The following is a 17485-nucleotide window of genomic DNA, read 5'->3' as shown; positions in this document are numbered from 1 at the left end:
ATGTGGATTCAAAGACAATTTACTACAAAGGATACCCATATGGTCCAGTTGCCACAGCAGTCCCCATTTATGCTATCTGTCCCAGCAATGCATTTTCTATCATTCTCAAATGATCCAAGTTTGAAGAATAAGTCACATGATTATCTTAATCCTATATTAACAACTACAAGTGAGGGGCATGGAAAGTGTATTTGTAGCTATATAATTCTAATTTTTCCTTTTCAAAGTGTTTCTTAGGAAAAGATCATAAATGTCATTCAAAAAGTGTTTTTTTTTTAATGAGGGGTTATATAACTTTTGAAAGGGTTATGTCTTCAAAATGTATTCTTAATAATAAATTCTCCACTATGATCCTTTTGGGGAGGCTTTAGGGAAACTATCTAATGTCGACAACTAGGATAAAAAAATCTAATGTCAATAAAATGTCAAAACATAAATCTAAAAATAATTTAATTTAAAATAAATGAAACCATCATTTATATAATTCCATTAGGTTTTTCTGCCAGACCCTAATTCAAAAAGTGTAAATTATTAACCACATTACATTGTATTCAGTTCTTCATTTTTCACTAATAGGTGGCTGCCTAAATTTCTACAGTTGCTATAATTTTTCTTGAGAATTTATAGAATTTTAATATTTGATTACATGAAAAAATACTCACTAGAGTTTTTTTTTTTTTTTTTAATCTTACGTTTTTACTCACCCTCTTCAACTACTAAAAGTCAATTTGTTAGGAGCGTACAAGCAGCCAGAGAAAGCAAGCAACTCGGCTGGAGCTGCTACAAACCCAACAGTGAAAACTGGAAATCTCTTGCAGGATCTTCATCTTCCACACCTCAAAATGAACAGGGAAACAGACTAGCACTATGAATGTGTACCTTTTCCTCCTAGAAATTCAGGGACCTGCCATGTGAGACTGTTGTGATTCTAATTTTACTTAAGAATTTCTAATAATCCCTGTGCTAGCCTTTCTACCTGTCAGCCTACCTATTTATTTTGCAATCCATCACTCCAAATTCACTTGCCGAGGATCCTGAATACGTCTATCCATTGTCAGGCAAGCCCTTAGGCCTTGGTTCCCCCATTTAAACTGACTTCATTCCTCTACCCCTTAGCATCTTAATCAAATGCCTGAGTCTGGCCATCACTCGTCCACTCTGGAATGGAGATTTAAACAAAGTGACACCTGCTAAGAAAATTCTTTTTCTAGAAAATAAAATGTGTTCTTAGGATAGAAGAAGAGGCTAGTTCACTCTGGCTCTAGCACCTCGGTCTCATTGATTTCCAACATCAAAGAATCAGAGTTCATCTGAAGAACAGCCGTCCTCATCCTGCTTTCAGATTCCTCATCCACCTCTTCATCCTGAACACAGAGATGCTACCCTGTGGCCTATATTCAGGCTCAGATTACACTCAAGGATCTCTGGGCTCAAACTCCTACTTGCAGGATGCTAAATCATAATTTGACTTCCATGCATCACCAGCTTCTTGGACCAAGGACCACACTTAGTTCCATGGGAAACAGTGCTGTCATTGCTTCAGGCTTGGATTTTAACTCAATTCACTGATTAACCACCTTCTGGAATCTAAACTTCACTGCTGTTTGGTTTAAAGATTATATATACTTGTGGAAATTCCAGATTCTATAAAAACCTATACCAACTTCTCTCCATAATATTTAAATGTATTGAGTTGAATGTTCCAAGTTTCACCCATATTGGTTAAAAGAATAAGATAGAATTCTGTTCAGCCTCATCTTCTGATCAAAGCTTGAGGCGAGTGTAAAAAGGAAAATTAAAAGCTATAAAAGGGCTTCTTGAGCAGCCTTGATAAATAGACAAATTAATCTATTTAAAATCCCTGTCATATTTTTAGATCATTAGTTTCCTTGACATGTTAAGTGCTCAATGTAAAGATCCAATGTTAATCTGAATACCACAAAACAAATCAAATGAAAAATCAAAACTGGGAGGGAAGGAAGAAAGGTCATAACATTCTTAAGCAGAAGTTTCTAAAAATATTTTAACAAAAAACAGTTTGAATCTTAAGAGTGAGTAATATTTCAAACTCATTCATGTTTCATGAAAAACTTTCAGTTGGCACTGAAAATAATTTTCAGGAAAATATGAATTGTCAACTGATCATTCTATATGGACTACTAAATTCTGATAATAATATTCATGAGAATTTGTTTAAAGGAGGTGTTAAGAATACACAGAAGAACTATACAAAAAAGATCTTAATGACCCAGATAACCACAACGATGTGATCTCTCATCTAGAGCCAGACATCCTGGAGTCTGAAGTCAGGAGGATCATATGAAGCATCAGTACAAACAAGGCTAGTGGAGGGGATGGAATTCCAACTGAGCTATTCAAGTCCTAAAAGGTAATGCTGTTAAGTGCTGCACTCAATAAGCCAGCAAATTTGGAAATTTCAGCAGTGGCCACAGTACTGGCACAAAGACAGAAATATAGATCAATGGAACAGAATAGAAAGCCCAGAGATAAATCCACGAACCTATGGACACCTTATCTTCGACAAAGGAGGCAAGGATATACAATGGAAAAAAGACAACCTCTTTAACAAGTGGTGCTGGGAAAACTGGTCAACCACTTGTAAAAGAATGAAACTAGAACATTTTCTAACACCATACACAAAAATAAACTCAAAATGGATTAAAGATCTAAATGTAAGACCAGAAACTATAAAACTCCTAGGAAATAATATAGGCAAAACACTCCCCGACATAAATCACAGCAGGATCCTCTACGACCCACCTCCCAGAATATTGGAAATAAAAGCAAAAATAAACAAATGGGACCTAATGAAACTTAAAAGCTTTTGCACTACAAAGGAAACTATAAGCAAGGTGAAAAGACAGCCCTCAGATTGGGAGAAAATAATAGCAAACAAAGCAACAGACAAAGGATTAATCTCAAAAATATACAAGCAACTCCTACAGCTCAATTCCAGAAAAATAAATGACCCAATCAAAAAATGGGCCAAAGAACTAAACAGACATTTCTCCAAAGAAGACATACAGATGGCTAACAAACACATGAAAAGATGCTCAACATCACTCATTATCAGAGAAATGCAAATCAAAACCACAATGAGGTACCATTACACGCCAGTCAGGATGGCTGCTATCCAAAAGTCTACAAGCAATAAATGCTAGAGAGGGTGTAGAGAAAAGGGAACCCTCTTACACTGTTGGTGGGAATGCAAACTAGTACAGCCGCTATGGAGAACAGTGTGGAGATTCCTTAAAAAACTGGAAATAGAATTGCCATATGACTCAGCAATCCCACTTCTGGGCATACACACCGAGGAAACCAGTTCTGAAAGAGACACGTGCACCCCAATGTTCATCACAGCACTGTTTATAATAGCCAGGACATGGAAGCAACCTAGATGCCCATCAGCAGACGAATGGATAAGGAAGCTGTGGTACATATACACCATGGAATATTACTCAGCCATTAAAAAAGAATTCATTTGAATCAGTTCTAATGAGATGGATGAAACTGGAGCCCATTATACAGAGTGAAGTAAGCCAGAAAGATAAAGAACATTACAGCGTACTAACACATATATATGGAATTTAGAAAGATGGTAATGATAACCCTATATGCAAAACAGAAAAAGAGACACAGATGTACAGAACAGACTTTTGAACTCTGTGGGAGAAGGCGAGGGTGGGATGTTTCGAGAGAACAGCATCGAAACATGTATATTATCTATGGTGAAACAGACCACCGGCCCAGGTGGGATGCATGAGACAAGTGCTCGGGCCTGGTGCACTGGGAAGACCCAGAGGGATCAGGTAGAGAGGGAGGTGGGAGGGGGAATCGGGATGGGGAATACATGTAAATACATGGCTGATTCATGTCAATGTATTACAAAACCCACTGCAATATTGTAAAGTAATTAGCCTCCAACTAATAAAAATAAATGAAAAGAAAAAGACCTATTTAAAAAAAAAAAAAGAAAAGGTCAACTTTCTTTCCAATCCCAAAGAAAGGAAGTGACAAAGAATGCTCAAACTATTGCACAATCACACTCATCTCACACGCTAGGAAAGTAGTGCTCAAAATTCTCTAAACCAGGCTTCAACAGTACATGAACCAAGAACTTCCAGATGTTCAAGCTGGATATAGAACAGGCAGAGGAACCAAGAGATCAAATTGCCAACGTTCATTGGATCATAGAAAAAGCAAGAGAATCACAGAAAAACATCTACTTATGCTTTATTGACTACACCAAAGCCTTTAACTATGTGGATCACAACAAACTGTGGAAAATTCTTAAAGGATAGGAATACCAGACCATCTTCCTGCCTCCTGAGAAATCTGCATGCAGATCAAGAAGCAGTTAGAACTGGACATGGAACAACGGACTGGTTCCAAATTGGGAAAGGAGTACATCAAGGCTGTATATTGCCACCCTGCTTATTTAACTTATATGCACAGTACATCATGCAAAATACTTGGCTGGACGAGGCACAGGCTGGAATCAAGATTGCCAGGAGAAATACCAGTAACCTCAGATATGCAGATGACACCACCCTTATGGCAGAAAGCGAAGAAGAACTGAAGAGTCACTTGATGAAAGGAAAAGAGATGAATTAAAAAGCTGGATTAAAACTCAACATTCAAAAAACTAAGATCATGGCATCCAGTCCCATCATTTCATGGCAAATAGATGGGGAAACAATGGAAAGAGCAACAGACTTTATTTTCTTGGGCTCCAAAATCCCTGCAGATGGTGACTGCAGTCATGAAATTAAAAGATGCTTGCTCCTTGGAAGGAAAGTTATGATCAACCTAGACAGCATATTAAAAAGCAGAGACATCACTTTGCCAACAAAGGCCCGTCTAGTCAAGGCTATGGTTTTTCCAGTAGTCATGTATGGATGTGAGAGCTGGACTATAAAGAAAGCTGAGCACTGAAGAATTGATGCTTTTGAACTGTGGTGTTGGAGAAGACTCTTGAGCATCCCTTGGACTGCAAGGAAATCCAAACAGTCAACCCTAAAGGAAATCAGTCCTGAATATTCATTGGAAGGACTGATGCTGAAGCTGAAGCTCCAATACTTTGGCCACCTGATGCGAAGAGGTGACTCATTTGAAAAGACCCTGCTGTTGGGAAAGATTGAGGATAGGAGGAGAAGGGGACGACAGAGGATGAGATGGTTGGATGGCATCACTGACTCTATGGACATGAGTTTGAACAAGCTCCATGAGTCAGTGATGGATAGGGAAGCCTGGCGTGCTGCAGTCCATGCGGTCACAAAGAGTCAGAAATGACTGAGCAACTGAACTGTACTGAATTGAGTGTGTTTATACAAATGGTAGATCAGGGCTACCATTAAATTTGTGTTAGATCTCAAAACTGTGGTCTTCTATAGCATATACAACCTTGAAATCTACTTCCAAGTAATCTGTGGATGTATTGACCAGCAAAATTTAGAGCAACCTGAGTGTGTACCTAGAAAGGTTACCTATGGTGAGAGGTTAAGGTGTATTAAAACTTTATAACACACTGTCTGTGGAAGCAGAGAGTGAGAGAAGAGAGAAATGAAAAGGCACTAATCATGTTTAATATAACACCTCAGTGTTCATTGCAGCACTATTTATAATAGCCAGGACATAGAAGCAACCTAAATGTCCATCAGTGGAGGAATGGGTAAAGAAGATGTGGTGAATATGAATCAATGTTAGAGAGACATTTACATTTTTTATTTCATTTCATCTTTGTGAATCATCTATCTTCCACATATGAAGAAAATGAGCCTTAGAGAGACCCTGTGTTTCACTCATAGAGATGGAATGAGTCAGGCCAGAGACTTGTAATCCAGCTTTATGTGCAATATCTAGATAACTCATTAGTTAAGCATTTCGTTACATATATTTGCATTACTTCATTTATTTGGGGTCCTTTGATGCTTGGGGATCTAAGCAGAGCAATATTAATAGGTATGTGTACAAGTACCTATTAGAAACAACAAAAAAATAATAAAATGAGCAAGTGGAAGTGATACAAATCAAAGGAAATAGACAAAAGCTAAATCAGGAGAGAAGTATCAGAGTTTTCACTCTGATGTATTTGAGTTTAGTGTAACACTTTCAAAATACCTATTCTAAACCAGGCAAACCTCACTGACCATGGCTCCTAAAAATGTTTTCAAAGTAAAACACTAGACTCTTGCCTGGAGAATCCCATTGATGGAGGAGCCTGGTAGGTTGCGGTCCATGGGGTTGCTAGGAGTCGGACATGACTGAGTGACTTCACTTTCACTTTTCATTTTCACACATCAGAGAAGGAAATGGCAACCCACTCCAGTGTTCTTGCCTGGAGAATCCCAGGGACGGGGAGCCTGGTGGGCTGCCGTCTATGGGGTCACACAGAGTCGGACATGACTGAAGAGACTTAGTAGCAGCAGCAGCAGCAGCAGACCTCAAAACTTTGATCTCTTGTATTCAGCCTTGTATTCTACTTTTGTAGGATTTATTCTGTAATTTTAAATATAGTATAATAACCCAAGTTCTTGTGAGGGGACAAATTTATGGAAAAATACTTTTAGAGCAGCACTCTCTGACAGGGCTTTCTGCAATAGTGGAAATGTTCTATATTTGCATTGTCTATATTTGGCTACTGAACACTTGATAGATGGTTAGTAGAACGGAGGAATGGATTTTCTAATCTTATTTAACAAATTTCATTGATATAACCATATGGGGCAAGTGGATACCATATTGGACAGTTATGTCTAGAGCCTTGCTACTCAGCGATCTGAGGACCAGCAGCACCACCATCACCAGGAAGCCTGTTAGAAATGCAGAATCAGGAGGGATTTGAATTTAGAGTATGGAAGAAATGGAAGAACAAGTTCTCCAGTTGATTCTAAGGTACTGTTAAAGTGTGAGAAAAAGTGATCTGATAGTATTATCCATGCTGCACAATTTCAAAATCTAATAGAGAAAACATTAGCATAAATCACAATATTCCTTTTAAGGGTAAAGAGTCTGTGACTATATTGTAAACAAAATATTACTATCAACTTCACAACACTAGGCAATAAGTTGATTTCCAAATATCCAGATGTATGGCATTGTCTCCAAAACGTAAAACCCCACCCACCCTTCTTATGAAAATTTGCCTCCAGATATCTGGCATCTTGTAGGTGCTAGTATGTCCTTCAGACTAACTTGCTCACTGTATACTTGCAAATTTCCATGATGACTTGCAAAGAAGAACAAGTGCTGTTATTCCAAGATGTTTCCTATTGGAAGAGGCAATTAAACTTATTAAGGGAAAGTGGTCACCAAAGTATAGAGTGTTGTGCTTCTCTGCTTTTGCCATTTCCTTCACAACAGAAACCTCAACTCCCCAGGGAATAAGTATTAAGAGTCTGAAAATGAATAGTAGATTATCTCCATCTAAACCACATCTTTTTCCTCAATGTATTAGTTTGGGGGATTTTAGATACAGAAAGCTATAAAGTAGACAGTTTGTAATATATTATCTCCAACAGTCCATTGGCAAGCAAATAATACTTCTATACCGCTTTCATTAATCTGCTAACATAGATTGTTTATTCAGTTAGCTTATCTGATTTCGGGTGGCATGGGAAACCAAATGTGCTTCTAATAAGGTGGAAGTGAGCAAAGAAGTAGAGAAGTTCGAAGGATGATAGCATACATGACTGGGAAGTGTGCATGTACCTTGGAAAATGATGAATCATGGGTGAGATCCTTGAAAGACTCAGCCATGGAGATGAGTTAACTGCACATGTGCAGTCACACACTCAGCTGACCTCCAGAGTTGCCTGTGAGTCTTTCTGTTTCCCTTCGGTCAGCTTTTCCCATTCACCATAGGTAAATTCAGAGTTTTAACTCTCTCAAGCTCCTTTCCCCAGGATCACTGCTGTCCTACTCTTTAGAAGTCACTAGGTAAGAATTCCTAATTCTCCCACCCTTGTCTGGCTTCTTCCCTCTTCCTTTTCTGCATCTGTTAGTCCCATGGTGGGGTCTCAGGGGAGCATTTCTTTAATAAATCACTTGCACATTAACCCTCTTCTCAAGGTTAGCTTCTAGGACCACAAATTAACACAAATGCAGCTACAGACCTTTGCAAATGGTTACCTCCTCTGCCAGAAAACTCTTCCCCTCAGTTTTTGTCCTTCAGATAATTTCTTACCTTGCAAGTCTTATTTAACATCAATTTAATATTAAGGCCTTCCCTAACTACCTTATTATCAAACACACTACTTTTTTTTCAAAATTTTTTATAATTAATATATATGTATATATATATTTTTAAATTTTATGCAAACAGTTAATATATGAAACCATAGCAGATAGTTCAGTACAACAGTGTTGTCAACTGTGGGCCCAACGTTGCCCTTAAATCTCTAGAACTTATTCATCCTGAATAACTGAAACTTTACACTCACTGATCAGCAACTCCTCACTTACCCCTTCCCCTGCCTCTGGCAGCCACCGTTCTACTCCCTGCTTCAAAGAGTTTGACTATTTTAGATATCTCATGTAAGTGGAATAACGCAGTGCTTGTCTTTCTGTGACTGGCTTATTTCATTTAGTATAATGAACTCAAGTTTCATCCAAGTCATTGCATATAGCAGGGTTTTTAAACAATACCTGAGTTCCTCAAAAAGTTAAAAACAGACTAAACAGACTGCCACTTGATCCAGTAATCCCACTTCTGAATATTTACCAAAAGATCCGAAATTAGGACCTCAACCTGATATTAGCACCCCTACAATCATTGCAGCCTTTATTCGTGATAGCCAAGATGTAGAAATAACCTAAATCTCCATTGGTGGATGAATAAAGAGAAAGTGGTATATGCATACAATGGAATATCATTCAACCTGATTGATTCTTTCCATAGGTTGTAATTACTTTTGGTCTATTTATATTTCTTTTAGTGTCAGTCTTTCACACTAGACAGAATTTCCACAAGGGTAGGCACTATATTGCTTTATTCATTCCATCTTGCACAAAATGAGCATTCAAATATCCACCGACTAGATAAATTTAAGACTTCAAATTTTAGAGGAAAGAAATACAAGTTGAATTCATAATTCCTAAAGAAAATCACTGCACAAATTATAAAACTTTTTGATGCCAAAGTAGCCCCCCAAAATATCTCTCCCCACTCTCTAGTAGACATAAAAGATACAAGGTGCTTACATAAAGGTGACCATTTCAACATATGCTCACCTAACTCTGCATCTCTGTACAATGAATATGGTATAGTAACAAAGTTTTCTCAATTATTGTCCATGGTAAACTTATCAAGTGATTGATTTGAAAATAAATCTTTTAAAATTTCATATACTCTTTGATTTTTAATAGCGGTAATCTACCTATCTGTTGTGATGGGTTGCTTTTCTCTCATATTATAATTTCAGGGGAAAAGAGCAATTAATTATTGGCTTTAAATTAAGGGAAAAAACATAATTTCTCTTGTAGATTCTTTTAATAAAGGAGAAAAAAAAGACTAAGTCGATTTTAAAATTTAGTGTCAGATAATGGCATATGCCATCTCGTGGGTGCCTAATGAAGCACCTTAGCTAGGAAATGTAAGAAGTAAATAATGAAACAGACAACAGAAAATCAAAGGATAATGAAGTATTCACCACATAAACAATTTTTGGTAGCTTTCTAACTAATATACAATTTATATTCATATGTATTTCAATAACCTATTTCTGCCTCTTGTGCCTTACAGAGAAGATGTATTGAATATGTTTCTACTAAACAAGTTATTTTTCATTTCTTGTGAAGTCTAGTCTGTTCTTGTCTTTGTCCTGCCTCTTTTAATTTTTTTCCTTTTAAACACTTACTCCAGGCAACTCAAATTTTTAAACCAGTACTCACAATCTCTAAATTTTTCCCCTAATATCATATTTACCATGAAAAGTCCATTGCTTATATCTATTTCTAGATCACGTTCATGTTGTAGGTAGATTGATTCTAAGTATTAAATATAGCTTTAAGCGCATCCTTCAAGACTACATTTATACAAGAACAAAGACATATTGTACCAAAGACATTTCAGATTCTCATTGTTTTCTGCAATTCAGATGCTTGAAGTGTCTGTATTGCAACTCTTATCTTCCCATTAACAAGAAACTTCTGGAAATTGATGTGGAAATTCTACATAAACATATAAATATATTAAAACATATATTATATGTATTAAACAAGTTATATGTATATACACACATACACATATCAAGCTAAAGTTTTTAATAATGAGCCAAATAATAATTGATGGTATAAGTAGCAATTTTTATATCTCAATATAAGAGTTCATTTCCTTTGCTGATGATGATCTAAGATAAAACAATATATTAAGTTTTTAATTAGATTAGAAAATATATTCAAAATCACCTCAAAAGGATATATAGTATTAAATTGCATTAAATATGCTGCTTTCCTAATTATCTTCTAACCAGCAATTTTAGAAAATAAAGCTTATCTGAATAATAAGTTGAATAATTTTTTATTATAAAACCTAACATGATATGAATCACCACAAATAAAATGGATCAAATAAAATGATCCACCTAGCCTAGTAACTTACTCTAATTACTATCACCACATCTGACCTATGATACATACTCAATTGATATTAACTGAAATGGTAAAATGTTTCATAGGGCACTGGGGGAAAAAAAAAAAAAACTGTCCTTTATAAGATGTATCATGATTCTTTGGGTTGCAAGTAAACTGAAAAGATTAAAACACGACTGAGATAGGCAGTGATTTATTAGACCACATCACCTAAATCAAGTAGAGTTGGGTTCAATGAAATCATCAGGTCATTGACTCCTTTCATTTTTTGGCTCTGACTTCTTCCATGATGTATCATTCTCAAACTTAATGTGGCAGAAAGATGGATAATAACAGCTCTAGGCATATAATATACTAGGTTCAAATCCAGTGAAGGAAGAAAGGAAGAAAGGGAGGAAAGGAGGGAGGGAGGGAAAAAAAACAGGTCTTTTTTCCAACAGTCAAAACCATTAGCAGTCAATCTATTTTATTTTCTACTCTCAACCATGAAGGAGTACCCCTCCTGTCATAAACTATACAATTGGACAAAACATAAGAAATAATTATTTATAAGAGTTTTCCTAGAAGGAGTGCAGGATTATGATTTCTTAAAGAATGGAAATAACTAGGAGCAGCCCCACAACTGCTCTTGTTTTTCACATGGTGACACTTTCTGGTCCATGGCAGAGAGGATAAGGAAACCCAACACATTAGCATCCAGGCACATTAGTATCCGGGAGGTGAGAAAACAAAGAGATCAGAGTTTAGGGTTACTGAGGTGGCAGGATGTTATGACACAGTGTACTTCAGAGAAGGAAGCTCTGGTGAGAAGGAACTCCAGAAAGCTGCAAAGTCTGCCCTTAAAACGTGACTAAATACTGTCTTAAATAAATGGGTCAAAATTCCACAAGAACAACCAAAGAATCACTACTGGTGAAAGAAATGCCACTGGAGAATGAACAACTTCCAGGACATCATAGGGTGAATAACCAATGAGTTCACACATGCTTGGAAACATTCAGTTTCAAAGGCCAAAGGAAGAGATCTTCTTATACACTCTAGGACCTGCAGTAGAAACCCTGGAAAAGTCACATCTTAGAAGCAGCAGGGTAATTTAGTCCAAAGAGAAATCTAGTCTGGATGAACTATAATAAAAAAAAAGAGAAGAAACCTCAAAATGATCAGGCTAATCTGTAAATAAGTTTACCATACGCTGTAATAACATTCAACACTTCAGTAAGGAGGACAATCCAAACATGTAATAACATAGAATCTACAATATCCAACATCAAATAAAAATATAAAAAAGATATAGATATAAAAGAATACAGATATAAAAAGAGGAAAATATGACAACTAGGTGGAAAAATCAATTGATGAAAACAAAACTGTAAATGTCAGAGATGACAAGGCTAGAACAAGAGGGTTTTTAAATGTTTGATATAAATAGATACAAAGAGTCAAATTTAAATGTTAACATAATAAATGAGAAAATAGCAAATACAAATAGAGAAACATAAAATATTTACAAAGAATAAAATGGAAATTCTAAAACTTCACAGTAAACTATAATGAAAACATCACTGGATAAGCTTTACATTAAGTTTGATCACTGAATAAAAAGTGGATACATTTAAATAAAAGATAAAGATAACCAACCAAACTTAAGAAGGGATAATAAAGAGGCTGAAAAAATTAGCAATGTAAACCAGTTTAAAAAGTCATGTAACTGAACCATTAGAGGAGAGGAAAAATAGTGTTAAAGAATAAAGCATATTTTAAAGGGTAATGGTTGAAAATTTTTGGATATGATTAAAAAAAAACTATAAATCCACAAACCCAAAAATTATAATGAATGCAACAGGGATAGTCATGAAGAATAATGTACCAAAGAAATATTTGAAAATCAATAAAAAGGAAGAAAAATCTTTTATATAATACTCATTAGATTGTTTTTTAGTTAGATTCCACATAAAAATGATATCATATAGTATTTGTCTAAAAAATAGAACAAGCTAGTAAATATTAAAAAATTGTAGCAAATAAACTAGTGGTTATCAGTAAGATGATGGAAGGGGGGGAGGTAATATGAGGGTAGGAAATTAAGAGGTACAAACTACTATGTATAAATAAGCTACATGTATATATTATACAACACAGACCAATATTTTATAATAACTATAAATGGAGTATAACTTTTAAATTTTGTGAATCATTATGTTGTACATCTGAAATTATATAATATTGTATATTTACTATACATCAATTTTAAAAAACATGCAATATACAAAAGAAGCTGTAGAAGCAGACAATAAATAAAGAAGACACATAGCTCATAGGGAATAACAATGAGAAAACCAGAGTTTTCCTCAGAGACATACAAGCTAGACAAAAATAGAATGGCAACTTTAAGGTGCTGAAAGAAAAAATATTACTCTAAATTTGACAAAAAAGAAAACACTTCAAATAAGAATAATTGTCTAGACAAACGAAAACTGAAACCATGAGTCACCAGCAGATGAATACAATATGAAATGCTAAAAACAGGATTTCAGAAGAAAGAAATAATGCTAAACAGCAGTTTGAGACAACAAAAGAAATGAAAAGAAAAAATAGATGACTAAGTTGAGAGACAAATAATTTTCCCTCTAGTTCCTTAAGTTCTTTCAAAGCTAACTGACTGTTGAGAGCAAAAATAACACTATGATGTTTATAACAAATTAAGAAGGAAAATGTATAATGTGATAGGACAAAGATGGGAAGGGAGAAATGGTAGAATATTACTAAGAAGGCAAGAAGATGGACACTTCAAAAAAGAATATTTATATAAATGGCCACAAGAAATAGTGCTGAATATCATTAGTCATCAAGGGATATGCAAATTAAAATCACAATGAGTTTTATTACATTTGTACCAGAATGGCCAAAATCAAAGAGTAACACCATATCACATGCTGGTGAGGATTGGGAGCATAAGATAACATAAACTCTTTTGAAATTTGTATGGCATTTTCTTGTAATTTTCTTGTAATCATACATTTGTCCTAGCAATTCCACTATATGTCTCCCCAACATAAAGCAAAACACACATTCACAAAAATGTTGTAAAGGATTAGTAGTTTATAAAAGTCACAGACAAGAAACAACTTGAATGTCCCTCAACAGAAATAAACAAGATTTGATATATACTCAGCAAAAAAAAAAAAAAAGAAAGAAAAGGAAAGAAAGAAATTGGTAAAACATGCAATACTATAGATGAAACACAAAAATGGTATCTTGAGTAAAAGAAGACAGAGAGTAAATAAAGTATAACTTCATTTATCTGATGAACTAGAAATATATTAACTATTATGTGATGATCTAGATGACCTAGAAACTTGTCAGAATTATAATTTAGAGAAGACAAAGAACATTAATCCACTGATGAACTGAGAAAACTGGTAGCCTCTTTTGAGGACTTGAATGGATTGACTAGAAAACACAAAAGGCATTTTTCTGGATGATAAAAAATTCTGTATTTTGATGAGAGCATGAAATAAATGGCATATGTAATCTCTCCCTCTACTTTCTCCTCTTCTTCCTCCTATAAAAAGGAAGAACAAATTTGACTCCATTTTGGACCTATTTCTTTTACTTTACCCTTTGTATTTTGTTGCTTTGCTACAAGCTCATCACTAAAGGTAAATTGTTCATAGCTTAAAGCATACATAATGGTTCTAATTTCTCAAAACTGTATGCTAGGTACTTTTCCTAAGTGCTTTTAGGACCACCATGTTTCACAGTTCCAGGAAACACTATTCACATTTTATTCTATGTAGTCTATATTCTACCTAAATAAAATATTCATCATGACCTTGGCATCTTCCAACACACTGGCCTTGATGAAAGCTGTATAGAGCTTCTCATTTAATCCTTAGTAAAAACTTATGAGTTGGATAGCAGTATTGCTTCTCACGGGCTTCCCAGGTGGCGCTAGTGGTAAAGAACCTGCCTGCCAATACAAGAGATGTCAGAGATTGTGGGTTCGATCCTTGGGTCAGGAAGATCCTCCGGAGGAGGGCATGGCAACCCGCTCCAGTATTCTTGCCTGAAGAATCCCATGGACAGAGGAGCCTGGAGAACTACAGTCCATAGGGTCACAAAGAGTCAGACATGCCTGAAGTGACTTTGCACAGCCCAGCACATCACATTGCCTTTCGCTGGAGAAACTGAGGCACAGACAGGTTAAGTAAACGTCCATGATAATCCAATAACAAGTAGAGTAAAAATGTGAACTTGGTAGTCTGATTCTAGAACTCTTAACTTCTACCCAATACTGCCTCCCTCGTGAATTATTATGAATAAATAGATGTCTTCACTTTTACTATGCACATACTCTCCTTACCTACATTTAATGAATCTCATGTTTATTTGCCTCTCAATTCTCCATCTGTGTCATTTCTAACTTTAGGCAGAAGAATACACATGAAAAATAATGTTACTTAATTATTTCAGGAATAGGTTTCTTAGCCAAGGGCTGAAGTGCAACTTTACAGGTTTTTCAGAATTAATACCAATTTTATTTTCTACTTTTGAAAGTTAGTTTATCCCAACAGAACAACAACATGCCTGGCAGTGTGGCACCTCTTCAAGACTGTGCTTTATCCTTTTAGTACAGAGAAGGTGCAGATCAGGAATCTTATAACAGTCCATTCTTTAAATTCTGATAACCATCTAAATTCCCAGATATTTATCTAAACAAATTTCTTATTAAAAATAAGCCAAGCTGGCCAATTTATTGACAGGGGATGATAAGGGAAAGAAAAATGCACAGTCTTCTTGTCCAAGAAGGACACAGGAATACAACAGAGCAATTCAATTGTTTGCAAACATATTTAAAAAATTTGGTTATAATAACGGTAGATGTTTCCTATAGAAAGTGTATTAGCACTCTAAAGAAATAGCTGGATTCTACCTTTGCATCACACTCCATGTCTCATCCTGTGTAATGTTGAGAATGAAACAGGGCATCAGTGAGGGCATAAAAAGATCCAGGAGAATAGACACACAACTAACTTCTTCCATAAATTAGACTACTTTGTGGTAAATGTCTTGTTAGAAGTATTAGAGATAATAGATTGGATTGTAGCTGGACCAAGGGAGGTTCCCCGCCCCATACAGGTTTAAATTAAAGATGGGAAGTTAATAACTTCCACCCATTCCACTCCTCTGCTTTTCATAAACCAAAAAGGCAAGAAGAAAGTCTGTAATTAATAAAAATCAATAATTTTAATAAAATTAAAACCACACATTGGTCTCCATTTATTTTTGTAATATCATAATTGACCCAGGAAGTCCTTGTATATTTGACATTTTGTGAACAGCTACACATGTCCATTTCCTATGGAGAGAGGGCATATGTTTTAACAGATTCAAGGAAATTTTTATCTCAAACAATTTAGGAGTATCTGTATAAATTAAACAAAACTTTAAAAGAAAACAAGAGGATATAGCACCATCTAGAATATTACTTCCACTATCACACTTGCTTTTCTCTACAACAGACAGAATTAAGTATTTTTTCTACATATTTGGATAGCAATTTGTTCATAACTTTATTATAAAAGTTATTATAATTTACTTTTAGTTAGTTCATGGATTTGCTATCTGCTAGGCTTTCCCATCATATACAACTCTTGAAGAAAAGGAGGTCTGCATTATTTATTACCTAAATCAGTATTGAGCACAGAGTTGGCCCCCAAATCTGTCAGTTTATTAAAGGTACTTCATTTAAACAGTCAATACTTTTTAACAAACATTTTTATGAGCTATTAAGAGTCACAATACCTTCCTTCCATATGGATGCCATTATGAGTCTCTAGGGCACTTCCATTTAAGGAAACAAATTTTATCAACACTGTGGGCCATAAATAGTGCTGCTACCTGCAATACATTATAAGAAAGAAATCCACTTCATCAAATCTCTTGCATTGTGAATTATCAAACCCTACTGAGGGTGGAATTGCTTCAGGGAAGTCTTCACTCCATTTATAGTCTAAGTTCTTGAAACTCTTTTTGTTTTCCTTTATACCACGTCCCCTGCATAATATCCTAGTATCTCCTGGATCCTAATTTTAGGTCTTGTTTGATAGATTCTTCTCTACTCAGTCCTTCAGGTTTAATTCTAAGCTTCTTTTGCATTCTAGGTAATGCTGTCTAATTCCTTGACTGTAATTACTGTCTACAAGCTGATGACTCTCAAACTTACAGTCTTAACCTTAACCTTTTTCTTCAGTGCTAAGTTCCCATTGCCATTGATTTATGACTTACTCCCATAACTGCTTCTCCTCCTGTGTCCCTTGACTCAATATTTCCTCCATGACACAGAATCTTATTGAAACCAGACATGGGAGTCATTCTTGAATTCTCCATCACCCTCACCTCCCCCACTCAACAGTCAAAATTGAATGTTGATTTTCCTCACGATGCGTTTGTTGCTTCTCCTTTATCACTAGCATGACCTGAATACTTTCCTTCAAGCTTTCTTTAGTCAAAACATTAGGAAGCATCCTGAAATTTCTCTCTTTCTCTCTGATACATAACTAATTTTTACCAAATCCTATCAACATTAGCTTTTTAATGTATTCTGAATTTGTTTAGTTCCTTTCACCTCTGTTAATCCTACCCTTAATTAGAACACCATCATTTTTCCTCAGATAACTCTCCCACAATCTATTCTATGCATATTAATCAAAACTTCTTAAAAAAAATTCTTAAAGAATTGAAAACAGCCACCTAAAGAAAGAATAAAAAGGAAAATGTTTTAAGCAGAAGAGAAAGCATACACTAGAATCTAAATTGGCAAAAATGTTCATATGTTTTCAGAACAGAAGAAGGGAAAATGTTGTTGGTGTAC

The sequence above is a fragment of the Cervus elaphus genome, chromosome 33 (assembly GCF_910594005.1).
Source record: "Cervus elaphus chromosome 33, mCerEla1.1, whole genome shotgun sequence".
Classification (NCBI taxonomy): domain Eukaryota; kingdom Metazoa; phylum Chordata; class Mammalia; order Artiodactyla; family Cervidae; genus Cervus; species Cervus elaphus.
This window is presented reverse-complemented; position numbering follows the sequence as displayed.